Source organism: Akebia trifoliata, unplaced genomic scaffold (genome assembly GCF_017979445.1).
Source record: "Akebia trifoliata isolate Shusen 1 unplaced genomic scaffold, ASM1797944v1 Contig00027_ERROPOS204421, whole genome shotgun sequence".
NCBI classification, from domain to species: domain Eukaryota; kingdom Viridiplantae; phylum Streptophyta; class Magnoliopsida; order Ranunculales; family Lardizabalaceae; genus Akebia; species Akebia trifoliata.
In genome coordinates, this window is record NW_028236800.1 from 89,222 (window position 1) to 110,845 (window position 21,624).

General features: G+C 37.5%; 1 pseudogene; it reads right to left on the reverse strand.

Annotated features, from left to right (window-relative positions):
* Window positions 1–20,169: 20,169 nt before the first annotated feature.
* On the reverse strand, window positions 20,170–20,841 carry LOC147382096 (uncharacterized; annotated as a pseudogene).
* Between the last annotated feature and the right edge of the window lie 783 nt (window positions 20,842–21,624).

The window sequence follows — 21,624 nt, forward strand, 5'->3', positions numbered from 1 at the left end:
AAGTCAGACCAACTAATTGAGAAGGTGGCACATGTATGAGGTTTGCATGTATTTGGCATTTGTGGCAAGTCTTGACCATGTGATGACAATTTGTTTCCATCGTGGGCCAGTTGTATTCTTGTCTCATAATTTTCTTAGCTAACATTTTCCCACTCATATGGGGGCCACATTCTCCTGAATGTAGTTCAACCATTATCTGTTCAGCTTGATCTTCATCAACACATGACAAATTAATCCCATCATAAGACCTTTTATATAAATTTCCTGCGCACAGGATGAATTGAGATGTTAATCTTAGTAACGTTTGTCGTTCCTTCCTCGATGCTTCTTCCAGGAATTCTTATTTTTCCAATACCCTTTTTATATCTGTGTACCATGGCTTCCCATCGGGTAGTCGGGTAGCAATGTTGATCTGATGGCAATATGCAGGTTTGTCTTTAACTTCAACGGTGATCGATCTCAATTCCATGCCAGGGGCAAATGGATCATTGAAGAAAGAGTGGCTAAAGAGTCAACAAATCTATTATCCTTCCTTGACAAGTGTTGGAATAGGATATCTTTAAACTTTCTTACTAAGTTTAATAGATACTCATGATAAGGCTTCAACTTTTCATCTCTAGTCTTCCATTTTTTTAATGAATGATGTATGACCAAGGTTGAATCCCCGAAAACTTCAATTTTTGTAATGTCCAGATTCAAAGCAGCTTCGAGCCCAACGATACATGTTTCATATTCTGCTGTATTATTGGTGTTGGAGAAAACTAACTTAATAGCGATAGGAATGTAGCATCAATCTGTAGAAAACCAAATTGCCCCTATTCCATACCCATTCTGATTGGCGGCTCCATCGAAGTACTGTTGCCATGTTTGGTTCTGCGATTCTTCTTCAACATGCAAGATATTCTCATCTGGGAACTGATCAATAGGCCTTATTCCTTCTATTACAGGGTGATCTGCCAAGTATTCTACCATAACTCTCCCCTTGATAGATTTTTGTGTAACATGCGTGATGTCAAACTCTGATAACAATAATAACCAATGCGTGGTTCTCCCTATCAGTGCCGATTTCTCGAAGAGATACTTGAGAGGATCCATCCGAGATAACAAGATAATTGAATGAGATAGCATATAGTGCCGGAGTCTCTAAGTAGCCCATACCAGTGTTAAACAAGTTTTTTCGAGGATCGAATACTTTCGTTCATACTCTAACATCTTTTTGCTAATGTAGTAGATAACCCTTTCTTTGCGAGTATCTTTGTCATACTGTGTAAGCATGCATCCTATAGCTTCTTCTGTGACTAACAGATAAAGAAGAAGTGGTTCACCTGGTGTAGGAGGAACCAAAATAGGCGGGTTCAAGAGATATTCCTTGACTTGATCGAAAGTCTTTTGACATTGTTCATTCCAAATTATTGGTTAGTTCTTTTTCAGAAGCTTAAAGATAGGTTCGCAGACGTTGGTGAGTTGAGAGCGATGAATTTACTGACATACTGGATTATGCCCAGAAAACCTCGGATTTGTTTTTCAGTCTCAGGCGGTGGCATATCTTGGATAGCTTTAATCTTCACAGGATCCACTTCGATCCCTCTTTGACTGACCACAAATCCCAACAATTTCTCAGAAGTTACTCCAAACACACATTTCTGCGGGTTGAGATAGAGTTGGTATTTTTGAATCCTTGTAAGAAACTTTTCTAATGCAGTAACGTACCCCAGTCGTTCCTTAGATTTGACTATCATATCATCTACATAGACTTCGACTTCCTTGTGCATCATGTCATGCAGTAAAGTTGTAGCTGCTCTTTGATAAGTGGCTCCAGTGTTTTTCAGGTCAAAGGACATAACCTTGTAACAAAAGGTTCCCCACTGTGTGATGAACGATATTTTTTGCATATCCCGAGAGTCCATTTTTATCTAATTGTATCTTGAAAAATCATCTATGAAGGACAGCAAAGCATGCCCCTGCCGTACTATCTACTATAACATCTATGTGTGGTAAAGGAAAACTGTATTTTGGGCTTGCTTTGTTTAGGTCTCTGAAATCCACACACATTCTGACTTTTCCATCTTTTTTAGGCACCGGGACGACATTAGCAATCCATTCAGGGTACTCTACTACTTTCAAAAATCCCGCGTTAATCTGCTTTGTAACTTCTTCTTTAATTTTTAGAGTCCATTCCGATTTCATACGTCGAAGTTTCTACTTGATTGGTCGAGCATCAGGATATAATGGAATCCGATGTTGAACAATATTTGTGCTTACTCCCGACATATCCTCATAAGACCACGCGAACACGTTTTCGAACTTTCTGAGCAAGTCTACTATCCCCTTGCGTTCATCGGGGGATAAGGTGATCATAATCCGAATCTCTTGAGGACTTTCTTTTGTTCTGAGGTTGATAATCTCTACTTTCTCTATTAGATGTTGAGCCCGACGTTCATTTTCTTGTTCAAGTAATTTGATTATTTCAGGGGGAGTTTCTTCGTCAGAAGACTCTCTCTCCGAAATCAGATTATTAGTTAAATTATTATTGCGCTCAGGGTAATCAAAAATTTCTTTCATTTCATTAAAAAGAGATGGGGTAATAGGACTCATTGCAGACTTAACAGACTCATTTGACTCAGCAGGAATAACAGACTTACTAGAAATAATAGACTCAGCAGAAACAACTAACTTACTTGACTCAACAGAAATAAAGGACTCATCAGGCACGTCAAACTGAACATGACTAATAGGACTGACAGACCCAGTCTTGACGTGTAGTTCAGGACTAAGTACATGATAATTAGAGAAACACCCAACCACGGGTTTGATTATAGACTGAGGATTTGGGATCCCCTTCTCAACTGGTAATACTAGGACATTATGATCTTTAATGAATAATTGATCAATATTGAGGGAGTCTAGATTGAGCTGCCAGTCTTCAACTTCTTTTTCTTCAATTTCTGTGTTTGCGTCCTTTTCAGGCCATTCCATGCCAAAGAATATCTCAAACCCCCGTAGACGAGTACTTGTGATGTGATCAATGAACAGCTCTAGGAACCCACAATAACAGAAATCTTCTCATTCTTTCATGAAATAGCCATTAAGGGTCTTACGATAAGGCTTCATTTTAATGAGATCCGTGGTGCGCCTCTACTTTTTTGCAATTGCTTTGTCTTCCAATATTGGACCCAATCTTCCTTAGTAGGCTTATATCTTAGCCCGAATGTGTTGATGACTTCTTTAATCACTGGTGCCTCTTTAATACCTTGTTGCTTGCGACCTAGGCCCATATCAGGGAAAAATCTCATTTTTTTGAACATATTGGCCATGTAACAGTTAAAGGTATTTTTGATAGGAAAATATTCTTTCACCAAGTCATCCCATTGAACTGAGCAGATTTTCTCATATTCAAAACCGCTAAGCTCTATCCCCTGTTGTTCTACCTGAATCAGTGGCTCATTTTTGTCTTCGATACTGTTTACAATCCCTACAATTTCAGCATCTCTATTGAGAGTAATCACTAGCCCATCCTTGATAAACTTGACCTTCTGGTACAACGTGGAAGGGATGGCTTTGATCTGGTGTAACCATGGTCTCCCTAACAATAAATTGAAAGAAGACTAGATATCGATAACCTGAAATTCCACAGGAAATTCAGCTATGTTTGTGGATAATCGAAGGTGCAAAATCTCCGAGTACATCGCTCTTAGTGTTATCATAGGCCCTAACACCTTGATTAGTGGGCTTAAGATCTTCGGCCTTAAACCCGAGGTAGTTAGTAGTCTTTAAAGGGCAAACATTCAGTGCACTCCCATTATCAATCAAAATCAGAGGTACCCTCATCCCATTACAATCGATTATGATGTACAAAGGCTTAGTGTGGCATGCTCCTTCTTTTGGGAGATCTGAGTCCGAGAAAGATAGGATATTTTCTATGTAAGTTGCCCCTACTATATTAGCCAGCTGATCTAGAGAAGTATCAAGGGAGACTTGGACTGTACTTAATGCTTTGAGAACGGCTTCTCTATGAGTAGTGGAAGCCATGAGTAAACCCCAAAGTGAGATATTGGCCCCTGATTTCTTCAGCTGGTTGATCACAGCGTCATCTTCCTCGATGTTCTCTTTGATAGGATCTTCTTTTCCTTTTCTAGCCAAGGTTGTAGGATCATCGACACAGAGTTCTTGCAGCTTAAAAATTCTTCCCCCCCGAGTCACATGTCTGACTTCATCACAGGAGATGGAGAAAGGCTCATCTTCTTCAGTCAACAAGTATGGATCTTCATCTGTCAAGGAGACAAGACTCTCTGGGTTCATTTGAGCCAAAAGATAGCTAGTGAATGTGGGGCTACTGTAATGAGGTGGGGCTACTGTAATGAGGTGGGGATAGACAATACGTATTATCCGAGTTAGATCAAATGGTTTATAGTTTGTGGTGAAAACCTCATCAGTGAAAGCTATCATGGCAAGGGGTTAGTTAGGCGGTTTGATTTGGATTGGATGGATGAGAGAGATGGGATCGAATAGTAATTGGGTGTGAGAAATCATGTTCAGGGTTGGTGGAGGTTGATAGGTGGGTAGTGGATTAGTGGTGACATTTGGCGATGTTGGACTGGGGATTGTGACATTTTTGTTGTCAATAAGATTTTGAATGGCATGACGAAGAGTGATACATCGGTCAGTGTGATGGCCAGGATTTTGATGAAATTCACAGAACAAGTTAGGATTGTGTCCGGCTGACAAGGGATTTGGTAAAAGTCGGGGTTGAATTGGGAGAAGCAGTCATTTTTTCAATAATTTTTGCAAAGCTACGGTAAGGGTCATCCATAAATTGGTAAATTGGCTCGAAGTTCGGGGTTGACTCGGGTAGGCTTGATTACTGGCCCGGGCTGGTGGTTGAACTGAAGTGTTGGCTATGTAAGCATAGTTGATACTAGGTTCAGGAACATAAGGTTTCTTGGACTTGTTATCCGAGGGGTTGGAAATAACCCTAGAGGCAAACGCATCCTCGAGTTGGTTTCCGGCTTGTAATAGGGATTCAAAGGTAGGAAGATATTGAGCAACCAAGTGCTGAGCATATCCTTGTGTAAGGTTTTTCAGGATGATGGCTACTTGTTCATTTTTTGAAGGTCTATCCGACATTTGGACAGCTTTGGCCTTCCAACGGTCAATGAAGTCAGTAAAAGTTTTCCCATTTTTCTATTTAGTTGACTCCAAATCCCTTCTTGAAGTCTCAATCTCAGTACTGTACTTGTACTGATGCCAAAAAGCTTTTGATATGCTCTCCCAGGTACCCACAGTAACTGGATCTTGAGACATCAGCCAACGTAGTACTGATCCTGATAGAATTCTCTGAAACAATAACGTCATCTATTCATCGTTGAGTCCTATAGTGCGCATGTTAGTAACATACACCTTAAGATGTGTCTTTGCACACCCTGTCCCACTAAATTTGTCCATTTCAGGCATCACAAACTTCTCTGGCAAATGGATTCTAGGGATACGATTCAGAGCTTCAATGCCTGCCGTGATTTCATCGATACCCTTTATACTCTTCATTGCTGACTCTAATTGAGACATTCTGTTGGCTAACACCGGATTTTCATCGAAATGTTCTTCATCTCCGCCAAGCTCAAAAACCTCATGGGCACGTCTCGTTGTATTTTCTTCTACCATTTTTCCTTTAGGGTCGTCAAGGGGATTGCCCGTTGATTTTGAAATCTGTTCTAAGACTTCCACTTTGCCTTTTATACTGTTGATATCTGTAGACACCCCATTTTTGCATCCGCCTGATTAATCAACTCGTCAACCCGATCGCAATGATTCCCAATGATGGATGTGTATTCCATTGCTTTATTTTGTTATCCGATATGTTTCAGAAATCCGGATGAGGTATCTCGAATTGACAAAACCTTAGAAACCACGCTACGTTAGGAAAATACGACCCCAGAAATATAGAAATCATCATCTTGCAGACCAAAAAGAAGTTTCACGATAAAAATCACTAAAAATTGACCAAATTACCAAAATACCCCGAACCTCAAAACAATCCTAGAGCCTAAGTTACGCTTAGGAAAACTCTCTCGAACACATAAAATAACAAATCGGAATCAAATAAATCATTTCGCCAATTTTAACAGAATTCGACAAAATTACGAAAATGCCCCTCATAAAGTTCATGACCATTTCACACAAAAAAATTCATAAATGACACAAACTAATATTTCCATTGAATTCCTTACGAAAAATCGATTCTAAAACATCTTAGAACATTAAAAACCGACTTAAAACTTGAAAAGTCCTCTCCGAGGGCAAAACGGTAATTTCACAATTTTCATAATTAAAAAATTCGAAATTAATAAATAAAACATTAAATAATTAAAGTGAAATATTAATGAAATTAATTTAAAATTTTGAATCGAAGAAATCGATCAATCGGATTTTCAAGTAAAATTGTTGAGGGTTCGTGAGATATTTCTTTAAGGACCCCTCCATTTGGGGGTCCAAAGAATTAAAGATATTTTAGAGGGGGGTTCTCCAAAAATTAAAAGTCAATCAACCAAGACTAAGGTCAAGGTATTAAATTCAATCAAGTGAGACTAAAGTCAAAATTAAAGTCAATTAAGCAAGACTGAAGTCAAGAAATTAAAAGTCAATCAATTAAGACTAAACTCAAAACATTAAAAGTCAATCAAATAAGACCAAAAGTCATAATAGAGTTCTAATTAAATAATAATTCAATCTAATAGAGTTCTAACTTAAAAACAATTCTACCTAAAATAATTCTAATTAAAACACAGTTCTACCTAAAATAAGTCTAACTAAAACACAACTCTAATTAAAAGAACTCTAATTAAATATTAACTCTATCCAAATCAACCCCTAAAAAACATCTATAAATAGAGGTGCTCACACCCTATTTTTGTATCAAATCAAAAACCCTAAGAGAAGTAGGTCTAAAAGCCCCCCTAGCCTCCCATAAACCCCAATTTTGGAGCCCCAACTCCTTACCTAACATCCCTCCTTCGATTTTAGCCTAAAGAACACCCAAAAGCCTTCCAAAAACATCCCAAAATCCACAACAAACTTGAAGAGTTTAGATCCAAAAATAAGGAGATACCTTGTCTCGAAGATCCGAAATCAAATCCGGAGACAGAACGAAGCAAGGGAGTACGGTACAAGGAGCTATTTTTTGTCAGATCTGAGGGAACAAAATCCTTGCTATCGGAAAGGTATGAAATTTTTTATTTTTATTTTTATCTAGGTTTTTAGCAATGTGATTTATTTGGGAAGTTAGTAGAGACCGGCTTTGGTCGGGCGGGGTTGGTGCCTAACACCTTCCAACCCTGTAACGTGATCCCCGGACTCTCTTTCTCTTTCGTAGATTAGTTTGCCTTTTTTAGAGTCAGTTTGGTTCCTAGACCTTAACAACTAGGTGGCGACTCCCAAACCTCAAGGGTCAAAAGCGGATCCGTGCACTCCCGCGGATCGAGGGCGCTTTCAGTGGCGACTCCACTGGGGACTATTTAGGATCAAACTTGAAAAACCCCAAGTATGGTAGCATTGCCAAGATGATCTAGTTTTTTTTATTATTTAGTTCGATTTATTTTATTTATTTTTTTCTGTTTATTTATTTTTGTGACTTGATTGTGGATGATTTTGGGTATTGCATTTTTTTCCCAATTAAGGATCACTTTTGATGACCCCTAAATAATGAAAGATTCAAATTGACCTATGAAAATGATGGAATGATGAAGGTTGGGCAGAAATATTAAAACGTTTTTACAGAATATTCTAGTAAGAATTAAGTCTGGGAACCTATTAATAAAACTTAAATCTTCTCGAGTAGATTAATTTAGAACCTGAGTTCACTCAATTTCATTATCGGAAGCCTTAGATATCATCGATGCAAGTTCAATCTGTAAATCTGGAATTGTTGCTGAATGAAGGTTGGGATAGCAATGTTAAAACGTTTTTATAGAATATTATAGTGAGAATTAAGTCTGGGCACCTTTAAATAAAATGTAGATCTCATCGAGTAGATTAATTTAGAATCTGAGTTCACTCAATTTCGTTATCGGAAGCCTTAGATATCATCGATACAAGTTCAATCTGTAAATCTGAAATTATTTCTGAAAGAAGGTTGGGACAGCAATGCTAAAACGTTTTTATAGAATATTCTAATGAGAACTAAGTCTGGCCACCTATTAATAAAATGTGGATCTCATCGAGTAGATTAATTTAGAATCTGAGTTCACTCAATTTCGTTATCGAAAGCCTTGGATATCATCGATGCAAGTTCAATCTGTAAATCTGGAATTGTTTCTGAATGAAGGTTGGGACAGCAATGTTAAAACGTTTTTACAGAATATTTTAGTGAGAACTAAGTCTGGGCACCTATTAATAAAATTTAGATCTCATCGAGTAGATTAATTTAGAACTTGAGTTCACTCGATTTCGTTATCGGGAGCCTTAGATATCATCGATGCAAGTTCAGATTGTATTTTCCTAATTCACAGAAAATCCGAATTTATCTAATGTTGGCACAATTAATGTTCCTGAGAGTGAGCTCATTTAAACCATTGTCATTCTATCATCAATGTAACATCTATCGGAATCTCGATTTATTTTGGATCACCCAAAAGTGATCATTGATTAGATCTTAAAAATTATAAAAATTATGCCTATTGCAATGTTTGTTTGATCAATTATTATATGCCATGCTCATTAATTGATTTGCCATGATCTTGACAGATATATTTGTGATGTGTTTGCTTTCATCTTAATTTCGATGTGATGGGTTTTGTATTATTTTCTTAATCAATATTCATTTGATATCCATATGTGATGACATAATCTAGCCCATGGGCCCATGTGTTTGAAAAAGGCCCCGGGCACACCCCACCCTGTTTTGCACATACCACATGCACGTTTACTGTTTTGCACACTTACACGTCCTATATAGCCAATGTGGTAATAGTGCGTAGCTCGATCTCTTCGGAGATGCGACGTCATTCATGAAAACCACAACTCCAGTCACGTACCTTAGGATATATCAAACTGGGGCATCAATACCATCTAATCAGGTGATTCTGAGAGATGTATTGATGCACCCAAGCTGGAGTGACCTGAGCCTTTGACCTATTGTGAGCCATACAGTCACATGTCCAGATTGCCAACGTAGTACTAGTACGTGATCGGTCCCCTCGGGGGATGCCAAGCCATTTATGAAAGCTACAACTCTTGACTCGTACCGATAGGTATGTAAAAGATAATCTAAGTATATCAATTGCACTTCTTGGTCAAAACTGGTGCCTAAGCAAGATCTTGCCCCGCTGTACCCTACTGTACGAGGGGGATAGACTACGTCTATTCTAGACGAGAGGTATTTAAGTGGGCCCTTGCTCAGCATTGTGCGCCACCTCTCAACTGGAGATCAAACTGACTGTTTTTGACTTTAGAGAAGTGAGTTGAGATTTTAGATTATCACCTATACGGTATATCAAACCAAGTCACCACGTATCGAGAGGTATATAGGTGTGCTTGGGCAAGGGTGGCCAGATAAATTGCATTGCATGTAGTAAACCTAGAGTCTAAAAGCTTTCCTATAGGTCACGACCTGAACTGACTATGGGTGTTCCTGGGTTGTTTTATTCAATCCAGCCAACAGGTAAGTGGGCGGACCGATCCAGAATAATCAAATAAAACTCGCAATATCGGTTCGACCAAATCAGTGGAATGTACTGATCAATTTGAACCAATTAAACTAGTTGGCCCAATTGACAAATGGATCAACTGATCAATTCCAAATCAGTTTGACTAATTGATTTCATTTTTAAAGATTCAGACCATTTTGTATAGAAAGACTCAATCTTAGGATCAAATTAATTTGTCTGATCAAAGGTTCAATCCCGATCAGGGGTAGACCCGTGTCTAATATTTTCTCACTTTCTTGGTCACCATAGACTTATAGTGCATTTGAATTCGATATTTTCCACCGGATTTGGGCTATTCTATATTGAAACTTTAATCATGTGGTTAAGAGTCAAATCTTTAGAGTCAATGGTTAACCTTAGTTTACTTCCAATCAGGTAATAATTGGTCCCAACGTTCTAAATCTCCATCTGTACCACTTTGGGTCCGTGAAAAAAGTCGTCTTTCTAGAGTACCATTGTCAAGTAGTCAGTCTTTGCCACAAGAAGAAACGAGTACCATGGATGAAGCTGCACTCCGTCATATTTTAGAATCTTTTTAAGCACAGATTATTGCTTCTGTCCAAACACAAATTGAATCTCTGAAAATTAAAAAGGGAAAAGATAAAGCTATAGAACCTCAAGATGTGTTTGACCTCGTTGAAAATCAAGAAGATGATCAGTTACACGTCGACCATGTCCTAGCTCATCGAATAACTCAGGTTGAAACTGCTTTGAAGAATATTAAAGACCCCGATGATCTTACTCTTGGATTAGGGGAAATGACCTTGCTTCCCACGGTTCGTCTGCCAGAGAAGTTCACAATGCCAGATATGGAGAAATTTGATGGTATTGGATGCCCTAGGACTCATTTAAAAGTTTATGTCGGCATAATGCAATCTCAGGGTCTGAGTGAAGAACAGATGGCTCAACTTTTTCAAAGAACCCTTACAGGACCTGCCCTACACTGGTTAATGTCATTGGACTCATCTCAGGTAAGATCGTGGCATGAATTGATAAAGGAGTTTATTGGTCGGTCATTTAACACGGATATTGAACTCACAAGAAGAGACCTAGAAACTACTAAACAAAAACCCGGGGAAACTTTCATTGAGTTCATTGCTCGATGGAGAGCTAAAGCCGCTCAATTGTGGGACCGACCTCAAGAGAAGGAATAAGTCAAGATTATCCTTAGGAATCTCACTCCAAATTATGCCAAGTACTTGATGCCTCAGTATCTTCCAACTTTTCAATCCCTCCTTGAGGCTGGAAATCAAGTTGAGGATGCATATTCTTCGGGACTTTTTGGTAACTCGTCTAAGTCAAAACCCAAACATTTCAAACCTAATGTCAATTCCTTACAAGTGGCCAACACCTCCTTTGCACTATCTCCTCAAGCTACTCAGCCTTCACAAACTAAGCCTAAGAGACAATTTGCCAATCTTGGAATGTCCCTTAGTGTTGCTTATCAAAAATTGATGAAAAGGGGATTGTTGACGCCTTTACAACCTAAGCATTTGCCTAATCCTCTTCCTCCAAACATGGATAATGGCCAATTCTGTGAATTCCATCAGATGCCTGGTCATGTTCTTGACAGGTGTATTACTCTCCGACATGCTATCCAAGACCTTATTGAGCAAGAAAAAGTCACCATACCCACTCCTACTACTCCCAATGTTAAGACTAACCCTTTGCCTACTTTTCAAAATCAACCCCCTCCTACTCTAAACCTAATATCAATATCCAAACCCGAATCAGTTGACTCAGTTTCCTTCATTCACCAAATCGGTCTTAACAGTGCATTCGCTCCATGCCAGAATGAGCTCAACTACCCTAAGGCAGTGGCAAAACTGAAGAACAGAGAAATTTTTAAAGCAACGGCTTGTCCCCCATCTAACAGATTTGAATCAGAATATGAAGAGATAGTAAAAGCAGGCAAGTTCAAGTCATCCATCGAAGATAACGAAGAAGTGGCATAGACTCTAGAATTGTGTCCCTCCATTCAGAATGATGTCGTCTTTTAGTCTTTTTAGTTTCTTTTAGCTTTAGTTGCGTCAGTCTTTGAATTCAGTTCTTCATTTTTATTTTTGGGTTTTAGTAAGGTTTGTCAGTCTATGTTCTTTTCAATTCCAATAAATAAAGAAGCTTTTGATTATCATGTGTGCAATAATGATGTGAATATAAAATCTAACATGAGAAATGACTTAAAGCTCACTAACCAAATTTGATAAATATTGGAATTAAAGAGTACACTCAAGAAGTGCAAATTGGTAATACGTTATCCTCAGGAGAACATGAGAGAATAGTAAACTTACCTGAGAAATTCAAACAATGTTCTTGCATGGTCTCATAAAGATATATGGATGAATTACACAAAAACATAGATTAAGTCAAGAGTGATTTCAAAGTCAAAGATTATCGATAAAAGATGATATAGCTGAAAGCATCAACAAAGATGCTAAGACTTACAAGTGGATCTACCATGTTTCTCACTCAAAAGAAGAGAGTTCTCTTTCACAAAAGAATAAAAGATTTTCTTGAAGTTCTAGAAGAGTTGAATAATCAGAAAACTCGATCATACTCGATTTCACAGAAGAAGACTAAAGAATATTCATTCTTCAAAAGGAAACCTTACTCGACAGAACAATCCAAATATCGAATTCCTGAAACTTTGACCAAGTCAAGCAGCATTCATCAAGGAGGCCTTCTTTGGTCGAACAATTATCCTATCTTACCAAAAAAGAAAAAAAAAACCTTCTTTAGTCCCTCGCAGCCTTTAAAAGAAAAAATAAAATAGCCTCTTCTTTCTAAACCATACCGACCAACCTTGGGAGGGAATCTTATATGAACTACGTTTTGACCTGATCCCAAAAGAAAAAATAAATATATTTGGGGTACATAGGCAGCTTGAGAAGTTACTTCAGGCCCGGTCATGAAAAATATATATATTCTCTTAAGGAAAGTATCATCCAAAAGGAAAATCCCCTATTAAAAGGTTCAAAAGAAGATAATGTCAAACTAGGGGCATTAGCAAAAAAAAAAGAAAAAGAATGTCAAACTAGGGGCATAAAAAAAAAGAGTCAAAAGAATTTACAGAAAATAATGACAAAAAAAAGATAATATTAGACTAGGGGCATTTTGGGAAGTTGAGCCTTTTACCCTTTCTTTCTAAACCATGTCCTAAGCCTACCTATTAAGTCCTCCTGAATGTAATTGATTCGGTTAAGGTGCAAGGAACTAAGAAGTTGTCGAGTTAGTTATTCAAGATCATCAAGAAAAAAAGAGAAGCCCGCTAAGTCGAAAACCCGAAAAGGCGACTTAGGCAAATTTAGGGCTACATAACCATAAAAAAAAGAAAGCCTGCTAGGTTGAAAACTTGAAAAGGCGACCTAGGCAAAAATCAAGACATCATCAAAAAAAGAAAAATAAAGCCCGCTAGATTGAAAACCTAAAGAGGCGATCTAGGCAAAAATTAGGGCATCATCAAATGGGAGGAAATGTCCTATCAAAAAGAAAAATTCAGAAGGAAGCTTGTGCAGAAACTAGAAAATGCATAACCATTCAAGCCACAATATTCATTTTTTAACCAAGAGCTTACATCCAACGAAGACAATGTTGAAGTCAAAAAAATCAGAAATCATCTTGAACATTGTAGGATCTTCAAAAGTATGTTTACTTGTTCAAGTGTTCGCTAATGAAGATGTAGAATCATCAACCACTTTGAAGAGAAAGATCTTCTATTTTAATATTTATCAAGAGTTTTAAGTCCTGCTCAAGCATTTTTCAAAAATAATATCAATTCTTTATTGCACATATGATAATCTTAAGAGTCTTAAATTTAAGAGAATGTCAGTTCTTCTATCTGTCATACATCAGAGTCCGTATTTTTCAAGCGTAAGCCATTCCATCAGTCTCGTAGTCAAGTCCCAGTTAAAGCCAACCTTGAAACTATGGGCATTTTTGAAGGTCATTTAATTCCAAAATTTTTGTTCTTAATCATATGATAAAAAGAAAATCATACAAAAGCTTAAAAGTTCGGCGAAGCCCAATGATAATTACGAATCCAGATGCATGATAAGCCAATGAAGGCCTGATCTTTCAAACTTTGAGCTCGATTTCGAAGCATAGAATGAATTAATAGGATTGTTTAAATTCCTATAAATCTAAGCCCAAGAAACGTGGCTTAGTAAGTTTGAGTCCGAGAAACGAGACTCCAACTTTTTGAATCATAGAATGAATAGGCTTTTTGAAGTGCCTACAAACTTAAGTTCGAGTCCGAGAAACGAGACTCCAACTTTTTGAATCATAGAATGAATAGGCTTTTTGAAGTGCCTCCAAACCTAAGTTCTAGTCCGAGAAATGAGACTCCAACTTCTTGAATCATAGAATGAATATGCTTTTTGAAGTGCCTACAAACCTAAGTTCGAGTCTGAGAAATGAGACTCCAACTTCTTGAATCATAGAATGAATAGGCTTTTTGAAGTGCCTACAAACTTAAGTTCGAGTCCGAGAAACGAGACTCCAACTTTTTGAATCATAGAATGAATAGGCTTTTTGAAGTGCCCATAAACCTAAGTTCGAGTCTGAGAAACGAGACTCCAACATTTTGAATCATAGGCTTTTTGAAGTGCCTACAAACCTTAGTTCGAGTCCGAGAAACAAGACTCCATGTTTAATATGATTATTTAAGTTCCTCTAAACCTTAGTTAGAGTCCAAGAAACGAGACTCCAGCTTTGTTTGAATCATATTGAATTAAGATGATTGTTTAAGTTATTTAGCCCGATAAGCGTGGCTACAATAGGTTCGAGTCCGATAAATGAGACTCAAACTTTTTCGAACTCTAAAAAGAATTTCAAATAGGATTTAATGAAGTTCTTTCAATATTATGACTTAAATTACCTCATTATTCAACCTTGCCATGACTGTTTTCGTTGCATAAGCACATTTCAATTTTGAATCATTATTGTCAGTGAGAGAAGATCTCTAGGACTTGACACATTTTTACTCAGTAACCACCACACTTTTACACACACGTGCACTTTTACATTAGTCAGGGAGAATTTTCTAAAATTCGAGGATCGGACATCGTCAGTGAGAGTTCAAGCTCAACCTTTTAGTTCGGGGAGAGTTTTACGCTCAAGGATCCGAACACCCTTACGAATTGCTCAATCAGGCTGCAAAATGAACTGTCACTAGCTTTGACATTCGGATATCGCACTATCTACCGAAATAGATTTGCTATCTAGTTTGCTTCAACCCTCTGTCAAAGAGGGGCATCTGTAGACACCCCATTTTTGCATCCGCCTGATTAATCAACTCGTCAACCCGATCGCAATGATTCCCAATGATGGATGTGTATTCCATTGCTTTATTTTATTATCCGATATCTTTCAGAAATCCGGATGAGGTATCTCGAATTGACAAAACCTTAGAAACCACGCTACGTTAGGAAAATACGACCTCAGAAATATAGAAATCATCATTTTGCAGACAAAAAAGAAGTTTCACGATAAAAATCACTAAAAATTGACCAAAGTACCAAAATACCCCTAACCTCAAAATAACCCTAGAGCCTACGTTACGCTTAGGAAAACTCTCTCGAACACATAAAATAACAAATCGGAATCAAATAAATCATTTCGCCAATTTTAACAGAATTCGACAAAATTACGAAAATGCCCCTCATAAAGTTCATGACCATTTCACACAAAAAAATTCATAAATGACACAAACTAATATTTCCATTGAATTCCTTACGAAAAATCGATTCTAAAACATCTTAGAACATTAAAAACCGACTTAAAACGTGTGAAAAGTCCTCTCCGGGGGCAAAACGGTAATTTCACAATTTTCATAATTAAAAAATTTAAAATTAATAAATAAAATATTAAATAATTAAAGTGAAACATTAATGAAATTAATTTAAAATTTTGAATCGAAGAAATCGATCAATCGGGTTTTCAAGTAAAATTGTTGAGGGTTCGTGAGATATTTCTTTAAGGACCCCTCCATTTGGGGGTCCAAAGAATTAAAGATATTTTAGAGGGGGATTCTCCAAAAATTAAAAGTCAATCAAGCAAGAATAAAGTCAAGGCATTAAATTCAATCAAGTGAGACTAAAGTCAAAATTAAAGTCAATTAAGCAAGACTGAAGTCAAGATATTAAAAGTCAATCAATTAAGACTAAACTCAAAACTTTAAAAGTCAATCAAATAAGACCAAAAGTCATAATAGAGTTCTAATTAAATAATAATTCAATCTAATAGAGTTCTAACTTAAAAACAATTCTACCTAAAATAATTCTAATTAAAACACAATTCTACCTAAAATAAGTCTAACTAAAACACAACTCTAATTAAAAGAACTCTAATTAAATACTAACTCTATCCAAATCAACCCCTAAAAACATCTATAAATAGAGGTGCTCACACCCTATTTTCGTATCAAATCAAAAATCCTAAGAGAAGTAGGTCTAAAAGCCCCCCTGCCTCCCATAAACCCCAATTTTGGAGCTCCAACTCCTTATCTAACATCCCTCCTTCGATTTTAGCCTAAAGAACACCCAAAAGCCTTCCAAAAACATCCCAAAATCCGCAACAAACTTAAAGAGTTTAGATCCAAAAATAAGGAGATACCTTGCCTCGGAGATCCGAAATCAAATCCGGAGACAGAACGAAGCAAGGGAGTACGGTACAAGGAGCTATTTTTTGTCAGATCTGAGGGAACAAAATCCTTACTATCGGAAAGGTATGAAATTTTTTATTTTTATTTTATCTAGGTTTTTAGCAATGTGATTTATTTGGGAAGTTAGTAGAGACCGGCTTTGGCCGGGCGGGGTTGGTGCCTAACACCTTCCAACCCCGTAACATGATCCCCGAACTCTCTTTCTCTTTCGTAGATTAGTTTGCCTTTTTTAGAGTCAGTTTGGTTCCTAGACCTTAACAACTAGGTGGCGACTCCCAAACCTCAAGGGTCAAAAGCGGATCCGCGCAGCCCCGCGGATCGAGGGCGCTTTCAATATCAATGACAAAGACTGTCAAAATCTTACAGATCTCTGTAAGCTCAGATTCTGAAGCCATTTCTGTCTGTTGACTTGGTATTGATGTTCACTCTAACCGACTGGACTTACGACTCCAACTAGGAGGTGGACGCTTGAGTTTGGGCGCAATGATAATCCTATATGACCCCTTCAAAGGTAGATTTAATTAATTTCAGTGTTAACCCTTGATAACATTTTAATGAGTCATTTTATTAAAGTTTGTGCACCAATCCATTAATCCATTCACGCAATGATCATTCAAAATGGAAATAAATGTTTATTTAAAAGAAAAATAGCTTTATTGAAAATAATTAACAAAGAAACATTCTCATTAAAACATCTTTCAACAAATTTAACTGAAGCTATTCCTTACATGGACGCTTGGCTTTGTTTTGGTGGTCATCAGGATTACTATCAGGCTTGATCCTTTTAACTCTAACAACTGGCTCCTTGAATTCTGCTGATCCGTCTGGATACCCTAAGGTGCGTTTGTTCCAAACCTTCTCAATAAGATGTACTAATTTTTCGGTCAATGGCTCGGGAGGAAAGAAAGCTTTGGGTTGAGGAAAATAGACCTCTACAGGTACCTCGTACTGTTCTGGGATCAAATTAGGATGGTAAGAAAATGTTTCCTCTAGTCTAATTAGACGAACATAATGGGATCATTTGGTTCCTCGAATAGGGGGGTCAGTTATCCACCAAGGGCATCTCAAACCAATATGACGGGCAAGGCGAGAGTCTAACCATTTGTTCCAAGCCTTGACTGAGTTGTGGCGTACTAACAGGTTTCTTTTGGAAAAGTGTTTTGGCCCATACTCGAGGTTTGAAGGAACATCTACAATTTTGAGACGATCACAAAGCCACATATAGAGTAGGTGGGGGCTTCCTTTGAAGTTTTCCCTCTCACCTTTATGGCATTTAGACCTGAGAAAGTTTTAGCTAGGATGAGAGGTACGGGGTTGACTTTCTTTGAGAGATGAGAGGCTATATCTATGAAGGACTCATGGATAGTTTGGCCATTACTTTTGGAGGTCAGCATGTATTAGGCTAGGATTCCTAGGCACAATCGATAGTCTCTAGTAGCTCGTCAGGCTTCGAATTTTACATTGACAGGATGACTGCGGGAGCGATACGGGCCTAATAAAGGTACTAAGTCCAATCTCCCGTTATAGACTAGGGCCTTGGCTTCTTCTTTTTAAATGTTCAGTCCTGTGGCGAGGGCACTAGAATATCCTATCTTCAATGAGGGCCTGACTAGAGGCCTTGAAGTGGATATCCCCATAATACCACAAAAATCCTCATGAGTGGGACACAAATGCATATGTCCAATATGAAATATATGATGGTAAGGGTTCCAACGCTTAGCCATAGCGCGTAATAGGTTCCAGTCTATTTCAAACTCATGGAAGTGAAGAGCACTCCTCAACATGAATCTCCCAAAATTAATTTTCTCCACATGGTGCATCCCTATGATGGTTATTTTGACTAACTGATCGATTGGGTTATCACCTGTGGCTAGCATCCTGGTTTGACACAAAATGGTATTTTAGTACACTTCCAAGATCTATGTAAAATTACTTTTTCTTTTGAAAAATCTTGTTCTTATGGGAAACATTTTCTAGAAAACACTTTTTTTGGAAAACATTTTTTCTAGAGAAGACTTCTTTTGGAAAATATTTTTTCTGAAAAATATTTTCCTTTTGTAAACTATTTTTCTTCTTTGAAAATGAGTCGAAAATCGAATTTAGAAAAGAATTTGAATTCCATTTTGATCTAAATGGCTCGGCCCATCATGATTGTTGGGTGGAGATGGACTGGGTCATTATGGATTATTGCAACAAATGGATTCTTTATTGGGTCGGTGCACCCATTTTAATTAGGTAAAACAAAACCTTAATCATTGAGGACAACAAAACATTTTGATCTCATACATACATTTTGATCCCATCATTCGCATACATTCTTTATTCACATACATTCATCATTCAATAAATAATTCGGGAACACCCACGATAAGTTCGAGTCGTGACCTACAGGGGAGATTTCTAGACTCTAAGCTTACTATGTGCAATGCATTTTTATCTGGCCACCCTTGCCCAAGTACACCTATATACCTCTCGAGCGTACTCAATCGGATGGTATGTGGTGACTTGGTTTGATATACCGTATAGGTGATAATCCAAAACTTCAACTCACTTCTCTGAAGCCAAAAGCAGCCAGTTTAATCCCTAGATCAGAGGTGGCGCACGATGCTTGAGTAAAGGCACTCTTAAATCATCTCTTTTCTAGAATAGACGTAGTCTATCCTCCTAGTACCATAGTACATTGGAGCAGGATCTCGCTTAGGCACTGATTTTAACCAAGAAGTGCAACTGATGTACTTGGATCATATTTGATATACCTATGGGTACGAGTCAAGAGTTGTAGCTTTCATAAATAGTTTGGCATCCCACGAGGGGATCGACCACGTATTAGTACTACGTTGGGAAACGAGACATGTGACTGTGTGGCTTACAATAGGTTAAAGACTCTGGTCGCTCTAGGCTGGGTGCATCGATATACCTTTTAGAGTCATGTGATCAGACGGTACTGATGCCCCAGTTTGATATACCCTAAGGTACATGATTGGAGTTGTGGTTTTCATGAATGACGTCGCATCTCCGAGGAGACCGGGCCACGCACTAATGCCACATTGGCTATAAGAGACATGCAACGTGCAATGCAATAATATAAACGTGCTAGTGGTGTGTGCAAAATAGGGTGGGGTTGTGTCCGGGGCCTTTTTCCAAACAAATGGGCCCATGGCCCTGATGATATCATCATACATCGATACCACATCAATATTAATCAAAACAAACCATTCCAAAATATGAGCACATCAAATATACATCCAGATCATGGCAATGTCAGAAGCAAGCATTCAATCCAAAATATTTTTTTATATGTTTCAATCAAGGATTACTTGAGTGACCTTAAATAAATTGAGATTTAAAAGAATATTGAATTAAGAATAGAGTGGTAATTGTTGGAATGGAGATTTTTCTTTAAAATCAAATAACCTTTTTTTTTTCTTAAAAAAAAAAAAAAACTAAGTAACTAAAAAATATTAAAAATTAAAATCCTAAAAAAACATAACAAAAAAGTGAGTCGTTATTGCCATACCAACTTCTACCAATGCCACCCCAATGTAATCACCACCAATATAATACTATAATTAAGGTAATATTAGAAAAAATGGTGTGTCAATAAAGAGACATCTCTTTGGCCACGGAGAGGGCAGCCAATAATTCTCTCATTTTTTATTGTTTTTTTTTATTTCTTATAAATGCCTTTTAATCTCCAAAAATAGAAATTTATAAATCATCTATAAAAAATAAATCTGAATTCCCAAGAGTCCTCTCCTTTTTTTTACCATGTGGTGAGGTCAACGATCGTTAGCAAGATTTAAGATCTTACTAAATTGTGTGAGATATCCTTCCCTTTCCATGATCAAAGTACTTTGTCCACGTTGACTCCTTTTTGTTCTTCGATTTATCCAAAAATTTCATAGAAGAAAAGTGCCTTAGAGGACTTGTACTTGATGATAACAATGAATTGGATGCCCGAGCATTGCAAGAACTTTTGTCAAACAATTTGTGGATAATTATCTTCTCAGATTGTTTTCTTTGAGGATGTGGAGTAAAAAAAAAAACGCTTCTGATCAAGCCGAGCTTCCTTGAATGCCTCCGAAAGGAAAGTATCGGGTAGAAGGGATAAAGATCTTTGCTTGTTAATAATAGGATTTTGTTTAATCTGATTGTTAATCGATCGCAATCCATGATCACTCGTTGTCAATCCAGGCCTAGACTTCAATTTAGAATCATCTTCAGGTTGAAGATTTGAAGGAACATGAGGAAATCTCGACAAAGGAATCAATGGAAATCTCGATGAATCCAACCTATGACAAACAGTATGAGAGAATTTTGCCCTTCTCACCCTAGAATTGGCCTCTCCCTCCATTAATCCTCACCAACACCAAGCCTCTCAAACTCTAAAACTTCTAATATGAAAAAAAAACTCACTTTTATTTGTTTCTTAGTTCAAAATCTAAACAACCATATTAAAAAAAAAAACTCTAAAACAACAACAGAACTCCATATCCAAAGTTCCATCAAACCCATTAAAAAGAAAAAACTCTCAATCCCAAATTCCAAACCAAAATCCCTTGAAACCCAACATACCCATTAACATGGTCACAACTCAAGCCCTGAGTTCATCTCCACCAAACCAAAATAGCTTCAGATCCTCAAATACCATTAAGAAACAAACCTCTGAGTCCCTAATTTCAATCTCCAACAAACCTAATATAACCACCAACTCAAGGAACTAATCCTTTTTAGCTTCAAAGTCAAACACCACTTTTGTCAAAAACCTCAACCATATGTTCTTCACCTTCTTTTCTCTTCTATCTCATTTTTTTTTATTGAATTGATTTTAGGTTTTGCAACGGAGGAAGATTGCAAAACAGAGAGAGAGAAGAGAGAGAGAGAGAGAAGAGAGAGAGAGAGAGAGAGAGAGAGAGAGAGAGAAAGAGAGGAACGTCCTCTCCCTTGCTTCACTCTTCTCTTGCTGTTTCCATTGAGAGAAGATAGAAGAAATAAAAACAGTTTTTTTTATTATTGCACACCCAGCCAATCTTTGTAAAAACGTTCTGTCCCCTTAACAGAAAATATATATATATATTTTACGGGGACGGTTCAAGGGACGTGCTGAAAACCAGCTGAGAAACTGACGGACGAGAGACGTTAGATTTGAGGGAATGGACGGGCAGATGGTTCAACACGTCCGTTCAAATAAAAGAAACGGAGTTTATTTTTTTTTGAAAATAACTCCCTCGTCTTTTCTTTTTATTTCGTTTGTTTGTTTTTTTT